Raw genomic sequence first — 15,165 nt, 5'->3', positions numbered from 1 at the left:
CGTGTTTCTAATATTGTTTTCCAGAGATTATAGCCACGCCTTTAGTAACTGACACATGCATTTAGAGACTTTGTCTTCTTTTATTTTCTTCTTACTTGCGACAGCTTTTTGGTTTTGTATAATAACCTTCCTGAATTAGCATATCTTCATTTTCGAAGATGCTGATTTTCATACTTAATTCTATCTAGTATATTTGCATCTACATAGGATGATCGTCTACAATTTGCATCCCTTTTATTTCACAAACGTTTCAAGGTATCGAAACGACGTTTCCGGCAAATGATTATAGGAAGAGGGGCACATAAATCTGATGAACTGAAAATTCTCTTGTATCGACGAAGATACTGAATCAAGTATTTTGTTTTTATAAATGGATCAAGTGCTTCGTTTAGGATGAATCGAAATCTCTTGAAAAAGAGAGTATAGAGGTGTAATGTTTGTCATAACACTATCATATGTACCATTCCCAATAAACTGAGAATTAAGCTATGCTTCGAACAGGGTGTATGGCATAAACGTATAAAGTGTATACAGTTGAAGGTACGCGATTGTAGGGAAGAAAACATGGGCTCTAAAATGTGTACATTAAGAGCTACGAGCACTTCTTCATCTTCGTTACTGTGAAACAAATCTCTTCTGCCGTAAACTCTTTTCTCTCCATATTTTGAGACTGGTCGTATGAACCAAAACAAGAAAAAAATTTCCAGTAAACATGGACTCTTAAGAGCATACCTTGGGATTCATGAGCAAACGGTCATCTTCGCTACAGTGAAACACATCCCTTGTACTGAACAAGTACATATAGTTCTTAAGGCATGCACTTTAGTGCCCATGTTCACAGGATATTTTTCATGTTTTGGTCCATACCAGTAAGTCTGAAAATATGGAAAGCAAAGAGACTGCAGTGGAAGAGATTTATTTCACAGTAACGAAGATGAAGAAGTGCTCGTAGTTTTAAGATATACCTTTTTGAGCCATGTTTTGTCCCATATTATCATTTCTGAAAGTTTGTCGGTAGTATTCTGGTTCGCCCTATTTGTCCTATGGGAGATGACTTTTGAATCACCCTGAATAGATTGTAGATAGCTTTACTGTCACCTTCTTTATGTGGCTGCGGCGATATGCTAACCATTAGTATATCAAAGCATGCAGTGCGCTTTATAGCATTTTGACGTTTGTTGTATGGCGTCTTCATGGTGTTCAGATTTTAATGGCTACAGTTGTACATGTACTTTGGACCCTCTCGGAAGTTAGATTTGATGCAGATCACATTTTTGTATGAAAGAGGAAATGGCCATTAAAATTGCTACACCACTAATATGACGTGCTACAGACGCGAAATTTAACAGACAGGAATAAGATGCTGTGATATGCAAATGATTAGCTTTTCAGAGCATTCACACAAGCTTGGCATCGGTGGTGACACCTACAACGTGCTGAGGAAAGTTTCCAACCGATTTCTCATACACAAACAGCAGTTAACCGGCGTTGCCTGGTGAAACGTTTTGTGATGCCTCGTGTAAGGAGGAGAAATGCGTACCATCACGTTTCCGACTTTGATAAAGGTAGGATTGTATCCTGTCGCGATTGCGGTTTATCGTATCGCGACATTGCTGCTCTCGTTGGTCGACATCCAATGACTGTTAGCAGAATATGGTATCGGTGGGTTCAGGAGGGTAATACGGAACACCGTGCTGGATCCCAACGGCCTCGTATCACTAACAGATGACAGGCATCTTATCCGGATGGCTGTAACGGATCGTGCAGTCACCTCTCGATCCCTGAGCCAACAGATGGGGACGTTTGCAAGACAACAACCATCAGCACGAACAGTTGGACGACGTTTGCAGCAGCATGGACTATCAGCTAGGAGACCATGGCTGCGGTAACCCTTGAGCTGCATCACAGACAGGAACGCCTGCGATGGTGTATTCAGCGACGAACTGGGTGCACGAATGGCAAAGCTTCATTTTTTCGGATGAATCCAGGTTCTGTTTACAGCATCATGATGGTCGAATCCGTGTTTGGCGACATCGCGGTGAACGCACATTGGAAGCGTGTATTCGTCATCGCCATACTGTCGTATCACCCGGCGTGATGGTATAGGGTGCCAATGGTTACACGTCTCGGTCAACTCTTGTTCGCATTGACAGCACTTTGAACAGTGGACGTTACATTTCAGTGGTACGACCCGTGGCTCTACCCTTCATTCGATCCCTGCGAAACCCTACATTTCGGCAGGATAATGCACGATCGCATGTTGCAGGTCCTGTACGGGCCTTTCTGGATACAGAAAACGTTCTAATGCTGGCCTGGCCAGGACATTCTCCAGATCTCTCAGCAATTGAAAACGTCTGGTCAATGGTGGCCGAGCAACTGGCTCGTTACAATACGCCAGTAACTACTCTTGATGAACTGTGGTATTGTGCTGAAGCTGCATGGGCAGCTGTATCTGTACACGCCATCCAAGCTCTGTTTGACTCAATGCCCAGGCGTATGAAAGCCTTTATTACGGGCAGAGGTGGTTGTTCTGGGTACTGATTTCTCAGGTTGTCAGGTTGTTCTGGGTACTGATTTCTCAGGATCTATGCACCCAAACTGCATGAAAATGTAATCATATGTCAGTTCTTATAATACATTTGTTCAATGAATACCCGTTTATCATCTGCATTTCTTCTTGATGTAGCAATTTTATTTGCCAGTAGTGTATTTTTTGCGTTAGTCGGTTTTGTTGTTGATACTTTTAGAGGAAATAACATTATCTTCTCCCGGATTTTTTTTTTCATCTTAGTGAGATCCTATATTTAAAATTTGCTTACTACGCACAAATGCCGCGAACGAAGCCGAGTGCCGAAAAATTGTGTTTACTTGACTGATACTGTCTTTCGATAAACTGCGGAACTACGGTCTGTGGTGAGGTGATTACAGCAGCAAAGCAAACAACTAGGATCTCCACTAACTGTGGAGTCAGCAAGTACCTGCGATCCACCATATATAGCACAACAAGTGTTACAGCGATACAGTGCTTTCACGTCGTTCAGTGTGAGGCATTTATGGACCGGTTGACGTGATGATCAACAGCACTGTATTCCACCCTAATAAATGTGCTGTGGGGCATACTGAGATTTAAAGGTTACTACACATACGGATCTTTACTGGGTCTGGGTTTCACTATTTTTAATGATATTCTCTGTGGATCTCGTCACATCTGTTGCTATGTGCTGAGGGTCTGGTTCAGTGAGAGTATTCGGCATGCCATATTTGTCTTTCTCTACTGTAAACATATTTTTTTTGTATGAATGTTCTGAAATAACACCGAATGCTCTTTTTTCAGTTAAGGCAAGACCCTGTACTTGAAATTTGCTTTACAGTTCCTTATAGGTATTCCTTTTAGGGCGGAGTTTATGCAAATGGTAGAGGATTTTAAACTGATTATCCTGAGATTAGGAACTGATGACCGAACAAATTACTGTAGGAGGTACGCGCTATTGAATGAGTGTTGCAGGTGAGCCATGTGCTTTACAACTGTTTACGTTTCTTCAGAGATCCTGCAGCGTTGCTTTGCAATACGTGAAGTCGTTGGTTTGTGAAATCCCAGCTAAAATAGGAGAAGTTAATGGTTTTTAGTGCAGGGGAATTCGTTTCGTCAGGTATCGTTTTCTTCATTAGCTATAGCAGCCCGGTACAGATCAAATCAGCCGGCCGCGGTGGTCTCGCGGTTCTAGGCGCGCAGTCCGGAACCGTGGGACTGCTACGGTCGCAGGTTCGAATCCTGCCTCGGGCATGGATGTGTGTGATGTCCTTAGGTTAGTTAGGTTTAAGTAGTTCTAAGTTCTAGGGGACTAATGACCACAGCAGTTGAGTCCCATAGTGCTCAGAGCCATTTGAACCATTTTGAACAGATCAAATCATTTTGTTATTTTCATGACGTGGGTTCAGTTGCATCGTTACAGATTTCTTTTTTGAAGTGGTAGTTGCGTAGGAAGGCCTTCGCCTGTGTTTCTTTCATAACTGAACGGGCTATTGTAATTTCTATGCTGTGTCTATCGTCATACACGGTACACAGTTACGGAGGGCACCAGCTGCCAGGCATTCTACACCGTGGTAACGCATGGTGCAGATCAGTCGCCACATACAGGTCACACACAGCAGGATTATTATTACGCTTCCGCCAGAAGACCTCCAGATAAAATGCGCAACCGAGTTAAAGGGTCACTTTTTCGAAATCCCGTTATTCTCTCCCATTCCGATGCAGAAGTTCTAAATTTGGCTCGAAGGTTCCTACAATCTTCCCCTTTAATGGTGCAATAACGTAGCAGCCTGTGACTTTACCCTCGGCCTCGGAGACGTTTCAAACAGCAAGGCTTCGACACGTGAGGGAAAAAAGGCCAGAGCTCAGAAGTTCATGTGAGGTGTAAGGTGGGTTAATGATGTCACATTAGCACCAAATTTGACGACAAGTGTGCGTAACGCCACCGTGAACGTGTCACACGATTGGAGGGTCGTCACTCCCTCTCCCCTTTGCCCTCTTTGCCCACAACTCACACCTCGTCTTTAGCCGCTGCGACGGAAATAGGAAACGCGCAGCCCAGCACTGTAATCACGAGGTTTCCTTATGGGTGGTCGAGGAAAAGCATTTCAGTTACCGACGGTCAGAATCGACACGAAAAGGTCTCAAGAGGTGGCGCAGAGGGTGTCAATGAAGCCACCCCTTCGCTTGAGGCGTTCATACACACACATCTCGCGGTCGAAGAATCATAGTTTGCCGTGTGACGCTCAACAGAACGGCTCTCTAGAGAACCTTAGACACTGCTGACAACGATTCGACCTGTCTATGGATATCGTAGGGCCTCAACCTCACAGGACAAGATCGAACCAGTTTGCAGTGGAGTGTGACCGCAATTTTGATTGTGGTAAATAGGATGGAATCACTAGAAACCATTCAAAAACATTCGGTGAAGTATGAACATGATCCGAAGCAGAAAAGTGTCTTTATGCTTGTTTAGTCCTGATTTGAGCCGTCGTGTGGCATAATCACACGGCAATCTGACAATGACAAGCACATGAATAAAAGAGCAAATAATCCCTCTAAACCGCTGTCCTCCCCCCTTCCCCCTACACCCTAGTTTGGCAATGCCCTCGGTGTCCTCGCACACCTTTCATGGGTATTTAAAGAATGTCCCTGTACAGATACATTCACTTACAGATGACTACGTGCCGGCAACCCCATCGGCCCAACCTGAGCTGAGTGTCGCTATATCACTGCATTAGTGCTTGCTGACGACATGCGAAATACACTATGTGAAGTATCCGGACACCTGGCTGAAAATGACTTACAAGTTCATGGCGTACTACAACGGCAATGCTCGAGTTCAATACGGTGTGGTCCACCCTTAGCTTCCACTCTCGCAGGCTTACGTTCAATCAGGTGCTGGAACGTCTCTTGGGGATTAGCAGCCCATTCTTCACGGAGTGCTGCACTGAGGAGAGGTATCGAGGTCGGTCGGTGAGGCCTGGCACGAACTCGGCGTTCCAAAACATGCGAAAGGTGCTGTGTGTGATTCAGGTCTGGACTCTACGCAGGCCAGTCCACGACAGGGATGTTACTGACGTATAACCGCTCCGCCACACGCCGTGCATTATGAACAGGTGCTCGATCGTGTTCAAAGATGCAATCACCATCCCCGAATTGCTCTTCAAAAGTGGAAAGCACGAAGATGCTTAAAATTTGGATGTAGGTCTGTGCTGTGATAGTGCCACGCAAAACAACAAGGGGTGCAAGTCGTTTCCATGAAAAAGAGACCACACCGTAACACTACCGCCTTCGAATTTTGCTGTTGACACTACACTTGCTGACAGGTGCCGTTCGCTGGGTATTCGCCATACCCACACCCTGCCATCGGATCGCCACATTGTGTACCGTGATTCGTCACTCCACACAACGTTTTTACACTATTCAGTCGTCCAATGTTTACGTTCCTTATACAAAACGAGGAGTCGTTTGGTATTTACCGGCGTGATGTGTGGCTTATGAGCAATCGCTCGACCACAAAATCCAAGTTTTCTCACCTCCCGCCTAACCGTCATAGTAGCTGCAGGGGATCCTGATGCAGTTTGGAATTCCTGTGTGATTGTCTGGATAGATGTCTGCCTATTACACATTACGGTCCTCTTTAACTGTCGGCGGTCTCTGTCAGTCAACAAACGAGGTCGGCCTGTACTTTTTTGTGCCGGACGTGTTCCCTCAAGTTTCCACTTCACTATCACATCGGAAACAGTGGACCTATGGATGTTTAGGAGTGTGAAAATCTCACGTGCAGACGTTTGACACAAGTGACACCCAGTCATCTGACCACGTTCGAAGTGCGTGAGTTTCGCGGAGCGCCCCAGTCTGCTCTCTCATGATGTTAATGACTACTGAGGTCGCTGATATGCAGTACTTAAGGTAGATGTTAGCAAAATGCACCTAAATGAAAAACGTATGTTTTTGGGGTATTTGAATACTTTTGATCGCATAGTGTATGAGGGTTGCCGAAAGTGCCACGCTTTTGTACGATCACATAAGAAGGTTGTAGGCACCTTCGAGCCAAATTTCAAACTGATGCTTTGGAATGGGAGAAAATGATGGAGTTTGAAAAAGTGGTCCTGTTAATCGTGTTGCGCAGTGCAGCTCGCTCTATCCGCCAATAATAATGTCAGCCGCCAAAGAGGGTACCGACACCAGCGACTACGTGCTGCATCTGCAAAACGGATCACAGATGAACATCCTTCCGCTGTTAAAGGATAAATGTGTACGCTCAGACTTACTCGGCACGCATGTTGACCACTTGCGTCAGATCACCACTTGCCGATCACTTGTCTACAGTAGCCACCAAATTCTAGATTGCCGAACAGTTATCTGCATTTGCCGCAGTTTCAGCGCAGCAGCTACCAGTGACTGATTTCTCGGACACTCAACGCCGAGTGTCAAAGCGTTCAACTTTCATACAGCCTGCTATAATAGACTGTCAACCGGCGGTAGTCCATAAGTGAACTTCTGTTAGGTAATCATCGTACGCTGAGTTAGGTAATAAGTGTAGAATTTACTTTCAGGCTAGTACGAATGTTGTTATTGTGTATACTTTTAATGAATGACTGATATTTGATTCATTTTGTGTTCCCTATATTATAGTGTTAAGCGCCCTACGGCGATTCTAGTTGAAAGCTGCAGGCACGTCACCTTCAGTAGAGCAACAAATTTTCTGTAATAAGGGGTTCCCTTACTGCTACATTTTATGTTGGACACTAAACGTATTTGGTCAACAAAGCATAAAATTTTATTTTTCTGATCAAAATGTAAAATTACAGTTTGTCAAAAACTTTTCTTCTGTTTTCTTTTCTTTCAATTTCATTTACTTACGTCTGTACACTCGTTATGAATGTACAAAAATTTAAAAAATAAATCAATTATTTAAGAAAGGTTATTTTTTCCAAAGATTAAATAAATATCTTTGAATTATGTAAATATCACTGATTAGTATTCCATTTTTGGTGGACGGATGTATCGTATCGTTAATAATGGGGGGCCAATCTGACGAACAGAATCAAGTTTCATAGAGGCGAGTTAAGAAAGTTTATAATACACTCCTGGAAATTGAAATAACAACACCGTGAATTCATTGTCCCAGGAAGGGGAAACTTTATTGACACATTACTGGGGTCAGATACATCACATGATCACACTGACAGAACCACAGGCACATAGACACAGGCAACAGAGCATGCACAATGTCGGCACTAGTACAGTGTATATCCACCTTTTGCAGCAATGCAGGCTGCTATTCTCCCATGGAGACGATCGTAGAGATGCTGGATGTAGTCCTGTGGAACGGCTTGCCATGCCATTTCCACCTGGCGCCTCAGTTGGACCAGCGTTCGTGCTGGACGTGCAGACCGCGTGAGACGACGCTTCATCCAGTCCCAAACATGCTCAATGGGGGACAGATCCGGAGATCTTGCTGGCCAGGGTGGCTGACTTACACCTTCTAGAGCACGTTGGGTGGCACGGGATACAGTGTCCCCTCGACGATCACCAGAGGTGTACGGCCATTGTAGAAGATCGCTCCCCACACCATGATGCTGAGTGTTGGCCTTGTGTGCCTCGGTCGTATGCAGTCCTGATTGTGGCGCTCACCTGCACGGCGCCAAACACGCATACGACCATCATTGGCACCAAGGCAGAAGCGACTCTCATCGCTGAATACGACACTTCTCCATTCGTCCCTCCATTCACGCCTGTCGCGACACCACTGGAGGCGGGCTGCACGACGTTGGGGCGTGAGCGGAAGACGGTCTAACGGTGTGCTGGACCGTAGCCCAGCTTCATGGAGACGGTTGCGAATATACCCCAGGAGCAACAGTGTCTCTAATTTGCTGGGAAGTGGCGGTGCGGTCCCCTACGGCACTGCGTAGGATCCTACGGTCTTGGCGTGCATCCGTGCGTCGCTGCGGTCCGGTCCCAGGTCGACGGGCACGTGCACCTTCCGCCGACCACTGGCGACAACATCGATGTACTGTGGAGACCTCACGCCCCACGTGTTGAGCAATTCGGCGGTACGTCCACGCGGCCTCCCGCATGCCCACTATACGCCCTCGCTCAAAGTCCGTCAACTGCACATACGGTTCACGTCCACGCTGTCGTGGCATGCTACCAGTGTTAAAGACTGCGATGGAGCTCCGTATGCCACGGCAAAATGGCTGACACTGACGGCGGCGGTGCACAAATGCTGCGCAGCTAGCGCCATTCGACGGCCAACACCGCGGTTCCTGGTCTGTCCGCTGTGCCGTGCGTGTGATCATTGCTTGTACAGCCCTCTCGCAGTGTCCGGAGCAAGTATGGTGGGTCTGACACACCGGTGTCGATGTGTTCTTTTTTCCATTTCCAGGAGTGTATATGCTGCACATCTGTAGTATGTCTGGATAAAAATATGTTTACTGAGCCATAGACATGCAACAAAGGAAGCTTCCAGAAGTAACTGGATGCTAGAGTTGTAGTTGCTCGTGACTTTGTTCAAGAGAGAACAGTTACATTCGCGATTGTGTGGTAAAGCTTTAATCCTTTGAGTAGCAGTGGTTTCTGTCTGGAACCATTATATTATATTTTTTTTTAAATACGAGTGCCTTTCGCATGAGACCACCTACGCTGTTGCAAAGGAGAGACGTCTTGAATTTCACTGAGATAGTTCTATGTGCGTAGTGCATTGTAACGGTCACTTACAGCGTTCAAAGCAAGAGTCGGTCCGGAGACTGTGCTCCGTGATTGTACGAGATGAGATTGTGACACATGGTCTTTTTATTGTGACCCTTTTGAAGAGGTTATTGACAGAGAAAGTAAGTGTAGCTACAGTTATTGTAATCTCATATTTAGTTTGTACTAACGTTTTTATGAGTATTTACGAAATGTTACCACTGGAACAAAATGTACTTATGATATAAATTTATTATATGTAGGCCCATTTTTGCTTGTTGGTCAGGACTAATTTACTTTAAGCATTATGAATTCATGTAAGTTTCGAGATGGGGATTGTGTCTAGGAAAACTGCGAAATTGCAATCACATATATATCTCTTGAATTGATGGGTGATTGAAATCTGTCTGTGTAAGTGGTTCCAAAATGAAACAAGAACCTTAAAACAATTGACTATCTACATTTTGCCAATGTCTTCTTGTATTCGTTGCTTACTATGATAATAAAAGTTAATTTGGTGAAATTCTGAAATTATATTCCACAATGAAACCACATCTTAAATTAACTGTTTACTTTTTGCCAAATTCTTCCTGAATTTGCCTTGCTTAGTATGATGATAAAAGTAAATTATGTGAAAATTTTTAAAATTGATTTTTTTGTTGAGCGCCATTGTAATGTTTGTTTTGTGCCCGGTGCTTGCCCGTTTGCACAACTGCTTTGGGCTTTAGGGGGGACGTATGTCAAAGCGACCAAAATTGTGAAAAAAATTTAGTTGGATTTTAGTTTACTGCATGATACTGAAATTTCTATTCCAGAATATTACTTTCCAATTCCACGCCAAAAATGATAAAAGTAATAATTAACAAAAACTTGCACGAGGTCACGCCTCTTTGTTCTGCAATCGAGCGTATTAGTACTTCTGCGATTTTGTCTTCCTGTTCTATGCAGTCACAGTGTGGGGAACATTTCGGTGTTTCACAGATCCAGAACCTCTACAAAAGTGTGTGCATGGAAAGACTCAAAATCCTAAGGAAAGTTACAAATCTCTCATAGGAAAACCATCCCACAAGACATCATTTGTTTGCACAACTGCTGACGAAACTGCAGTATATGACTCTTGTTTGGTTTTTAAGTTTGTTAAAGTTGCGGACTATGGACTCTACAGAGGCTAGGATACGATCCAGGAGGATTCACGCTGTCGATATTGAAAGAAATCGATAACAAGGGAGTTGGCGCAACTGACATTTTTGTAACTCAATTCGACAATAAGGTTAACGTAAGAGGACAAGCAAAGAAAAGACTGTTGAGGATGAAGAGAAGAATGCATATGTTTTGCACTAGTTCACTTAGATAAGTTAAGATCTAATACAAGCACTGTGAATTCTTTGATTCAGGTTTTCAGCAACTTAAATTTTGGCAACTTCACGTATCTTTTCCTCATAAACCACTGACATTATAGAACTTAAATTTGGCTTGCAATTAGTCAGTACTATAGTGAAACATTCTGTGGAAGGAATTTTCATGTACCACAACAGTAAGGCATATACGTAAAAGAAAAGCCCTACGATCTGGAAAATGTTTTCACAGAAATGTGGAGAACTGTAAAAGTCTAGCAAAAGAAGATATAAATATCCTGTTCCGCAGATTTTTTTTAACGGTATATTGAATTTTGTACAAAAATACATTAATTTCATTCTGAAAGATTTTTCAATCAAGTGGCTTTTTTACTCACCTTATTGAAAAAAATAGATTGTTTATAATTAAAAGCGTATAACTTCAATAAGCGTGAAAACTTATGTTTGTATCCAGACAACATTCCTTAAAAAGTGTCGAATTTAAGTACATTGCCTCGAAAACATTTGCACTTTAAAGTATTTTTTATAAAGTACTGCAACTTGGCATACGTTCTCCTTAAGGTGTTAGTAAAAAGTGTAAGTTACGTCAACAAAACACCTGATATTCATTTCCGGCCGTTAGTTCCTTATCTTAGGATCTTATACCAGCTGTATATTCTTCTCCCACTTGATTGGGAGAGGACATGTATTAACATATCGTCCGTCTCTAAATACAATGAAAAAAATTAACTACTTTGTCACGAAAATATTTTCTTTTGTGTCAAACCCAATAACAGTTAACACAGAAACATCCTTTGAATCATTTCTCTTTTAGAAATTATTCCGTAAGATTGTGAGTCAATAATATTTAAAAAATTTCTTTAACTTCGTAGGAAAACAACTATTTAGTAATGGAAAAGAAAAAAGTCAACAATCACACTTCTACTTCAGTCATTCAGTTTCGTTTTGTAAACAGGATTGCGTTGACAGAGTATTTCCTCCAGTGAGCAGCTGTATGATACGTTCATTCAATAAGTCGACGCCAAACGCAAAGACCACATCACGCACATGGCAGGTCGCCAGCTCTTCACTCTTAATAATAGGTGCGGTCCTCTATTTACGTCTGGTGGGTGTACTGCTACGCGATTCCCTCTCTCACTGTAGTGTCCGATGTGTAACGCACAAGTAGGTTGTAGACTTATGTGTCAGAGCGTGAAACGTCACCCACATATTACTTCCACAAAACCCAGGATGTTTGAGTTTGCCGGCCGCGGTGGCTGAGCGGTTCTAGGTGCTTCAGTCCGGAACCGCGTGACTACTACGGTCGCAGGTTCGAATCCTGCCTCGGTCATGGATGTGTGTGACGTCCTTAAGTAAGTTAGGTTGAAGCAGTTCTAAGTTATAGGGGACTGATGACCTCAGATGTTAAGTTCCATAGTGTTTACAGCCATTTGAACCATTTGTTCGGGTTTCAATATTATCTCCTCAGATGTACGATCCCAACTAACTGGGATGAACAAGAACTTTGTGCCGACGAAGAAGCCGCTCCATTAACGACCAGTTCAGCTGCATTGGAGTCTACCTTCACGGCTTTCCAGCCAGTAGTTGTAACCTATTCTTCCGGTCTCCAGGCACTTCCCTTGCGCTGTAGTTTACTCATTTCCTACACGGTAGCATACTTACAGGATTCTATTCGTGAACGTTTACAAACATTTCTGAAAACAAAAATAATATTCGTGTTGATCAGTTAGAAGTACCAAGTTACTGTTTTAGCAAAAGGAATTTTCACTTTTTAGAGGAGTGAAAACTGATTTGAAGTTTGGGGGACTAAAACTGTGTGCCGGACCGAAACAAGAACTTGGGACCTTTACCTTTGGAGGGAAAAATGCAGTACTGGCTGAGCTATCCAAACACGACTCAGGATTCTACCTCATAGCTTTACTTCCGCCAGTAAGTCTCTTCTGTGTTCCAAACTTTACAGTTGTTTTGCCATACTTTGCGGGTTCACCACTCCTGGAAGGAAGGATATGGCTGAGAAATGGTTTAACCATAGCCTAGCGGATTGTGTCCAGAACGAATTGTCTCTCTTCAGCGGAACGTGCGTGATATGAAACTTTCTGGCAGTTTCTCAGGAATGCTACCCTCGCAAGTTTTGGAGTATGATTTCTGTTAAGTCCGGAGGATGGAAGAGTGTGTACTGGAGGAAGGTGGATTGCGAGAGGGTATGTGAATCGTGTTCTGCCATTGTTTATGTGTTATATTAACTCATCTACTGAATAACGAAAAACTGTTGTGAAACTTGTAAGTTCTGTTAATTTTGGTTCTATCACTATTTATGGGATTTTAAACTCATGAATGCAAAATTTTAACATGTTCCTTAAATGTTTAAAAGAATAACTTGGAGCGTCATCCTCACTGCGTGATTCATTAATAATTTTACGGTGGCTCGTATAACGCTTGTTTCGGAGAAGGCAAAAATAATTCTGTGTTATCTGAAATCTTATCTTTCTCAGAAAACAGTTGTTCATTATTGTCAATACTGTTCGAATGCCGTTGAGACGAAAAAATTTTGTAGGATTTTCTTCTTCTTTCTGGATATAAAATGAAACTAAGTGGTTCCACACATTTTTTTAGGTCTCAAACATCTGTGATGTGTATATGCAGACTCGAGCGACAAATGAAAATTTATACCTAGGCCGGCAATGTTCGAGTTTAGGGAGTATACCAGGTGGGTTAAGCCTTGAATGGGAATTTGGATTGAAGAGGGAGGCGTGCTAAGGTAGTCCTTGCAGTTATCCAAGGCCACTGTGCCCTCGTGAGCAAGAGATGTGGGTTCGAATCCTGGCCATGGTACAAATTTCCATTTGTCACTTATTTCTGGATACTGCTGCTACTGCTACTGCTACTACTACTACTACTACTGCTACTACCCCTGCCACCTGCATGCTGCCTACCTACCGTTTCAGTTTGCTAATTAAGCTTTATGTGCGTGTATTAATCTTCAAAGTACGAACAAGATCGTAGGTGGAAAGTTACATCACGAGAATTTTGTTTAAAAGAACTCGGAACAGAATATTTTATTTATGAATACTACGATTACACCTCGAAAGGATATACGTGTCCAAATATTTATACGCTGATGAGCAAAAATATTATCACTGCCTGCTTAACAGGATGTTGGCTCACATTTAGAACGCAATAGAGTAGCGACTCCACGTGGCATGCATTCGACATGTCCTCCATTCCTGAAGATATGTGGCACCCAGTGTCTACAAGCAGCTCACGAAATTTCTACAAATTACGGGCCGATGCTCTGTGGGCGCGGAGTTGGCGGACGACAGTCCTTACCGTGTTCAGATCAGGTGAATTGGTGTACAAGACTTCAACGTCAGTTCATATCATGCTCCTCAAACCACCGCAGCGTGAATCTCGCCTTGTGTCGCAGTCATTGCCGTCAGGGGAGGCACCTAGCAGGAAGTGACTCAATTCATGCAAATCACAGATGGCGTGGTGCCATCGATTACTACCACAGGTACAGAGCAAGCCTATATGAATGCCCCCACAGCATAATACTGACACGACCGGTGTGAGTCCCTGGCGAGGTCCATGTTTCGCATTGCCATTCGTGTGGATGACGGCATGTCCGGAGATACCATCGACACGTTATTGATGACGTCGTCGGATCAATATGGGTACACGTATGGGCCGTCTACAGCAGAGCCCTATTTTCAACACAGTGCCCTCAGAGGTGTGTTTCGAAACAGCTGAACCTGCACCAGCATTCTGATCTGCCGTCATATATGCCATCCATAGCCACCTATCCTGCTTCATATGTGCCATACATAGCCACCTATCCTGCTTTACAGGGGTGGGGGGGGGGGGGGGGGTCACACCTCCAGCCCCCACGTTCTGTGATGAGTAGTGACCGTCCAACATCTTGTTGCCTACTCGTTATTTCATCTTCATTCAAGTCCTTCAACCATACGCTCAGGCCAGTACCACGCGGAAAGCCTTCCAGTCTTGTCGTTGCTTGATTCTGGTCCATAACAATCTGCTCTTTGTCAAAGGCGCAGTGTGTCACATAGCCGCAGTGCCAGCAGGTCTCATTCACCCTCGCGGTGGGTAGTTGTCAGGGAGGGAGAGAGAGAGAGAGAGAGAGAGAGAGAGAGAGAGAGACGGCCGCTGGTGGCCGAGAGACTCTAGGCGCTTCAGTCTGGAACCGCGGTCGCAGGTTCTAATCCTGCCTCGGGCATGAATGTGTGTGATGTCCTTAGGTTAGTTAGGTTTAAGTAGTTCTAAGTTCTAGGGGACTGATGACCTGAGATGTTAAGTCCCATTGTGCTCAGAGCCATTTGAACCATTTTTTAGAGAGACAGAGAGAGACTGTATCTGTGTGTGTGTGTGTGTGTGTGTGTGTGTGTGTGTGTGTGTGTATGTAACTATACACAATTTCTAAAAGCTCAGCTGCATTCTCCAACAACTTGCCTTCCCCACTGTTCAGGGCTGTGATTTCAGTCCGGTCATAATTTCACCGGCCCGCTCTCCATGTAGATGTGTCAAACTCTACGAGACTTCAGACTTCTCTTTGACTCTCTCCGATTTTTT

At 43.8% G+C, this 15,165-nt stretch overlaps 1 protein-coding gene across 1 annotated transcript in view; it reads right to left on the bottom strand.

Moving 5' to 3' along the window:
* LOC126282124 (cytochrome P450 4C1-like) overlaps positions 1 to 15,165 on the bottom strand; it is a 91,266-nt gene that overhangs the window by 33,775 nt on the left and 42,326 nt on the right. The gene's annotated exons all lie outside the window — the stretch shown is intronic.

This window comes from Schistocerca gregaria, chromosome 7, assembly GCF_023897955.1.
Source record: "Schistocerca gregaria isolate iqSchGreg1 chromosome 7, iqSchGreg1.2, whole genome shotgun sequence".
Taxonomy (NCBI): domain Eukaryota; kingdom Metazoa; phylum Arthropoda; class Insecta; order Orthoptera; family Acrididae; genus Schistocerca; species Schistocerca gregaria.
Note: the sequence above shows the minus strand (reverse complement) of the source record. Positions and strands in the feature narration are given on the sequence as shown.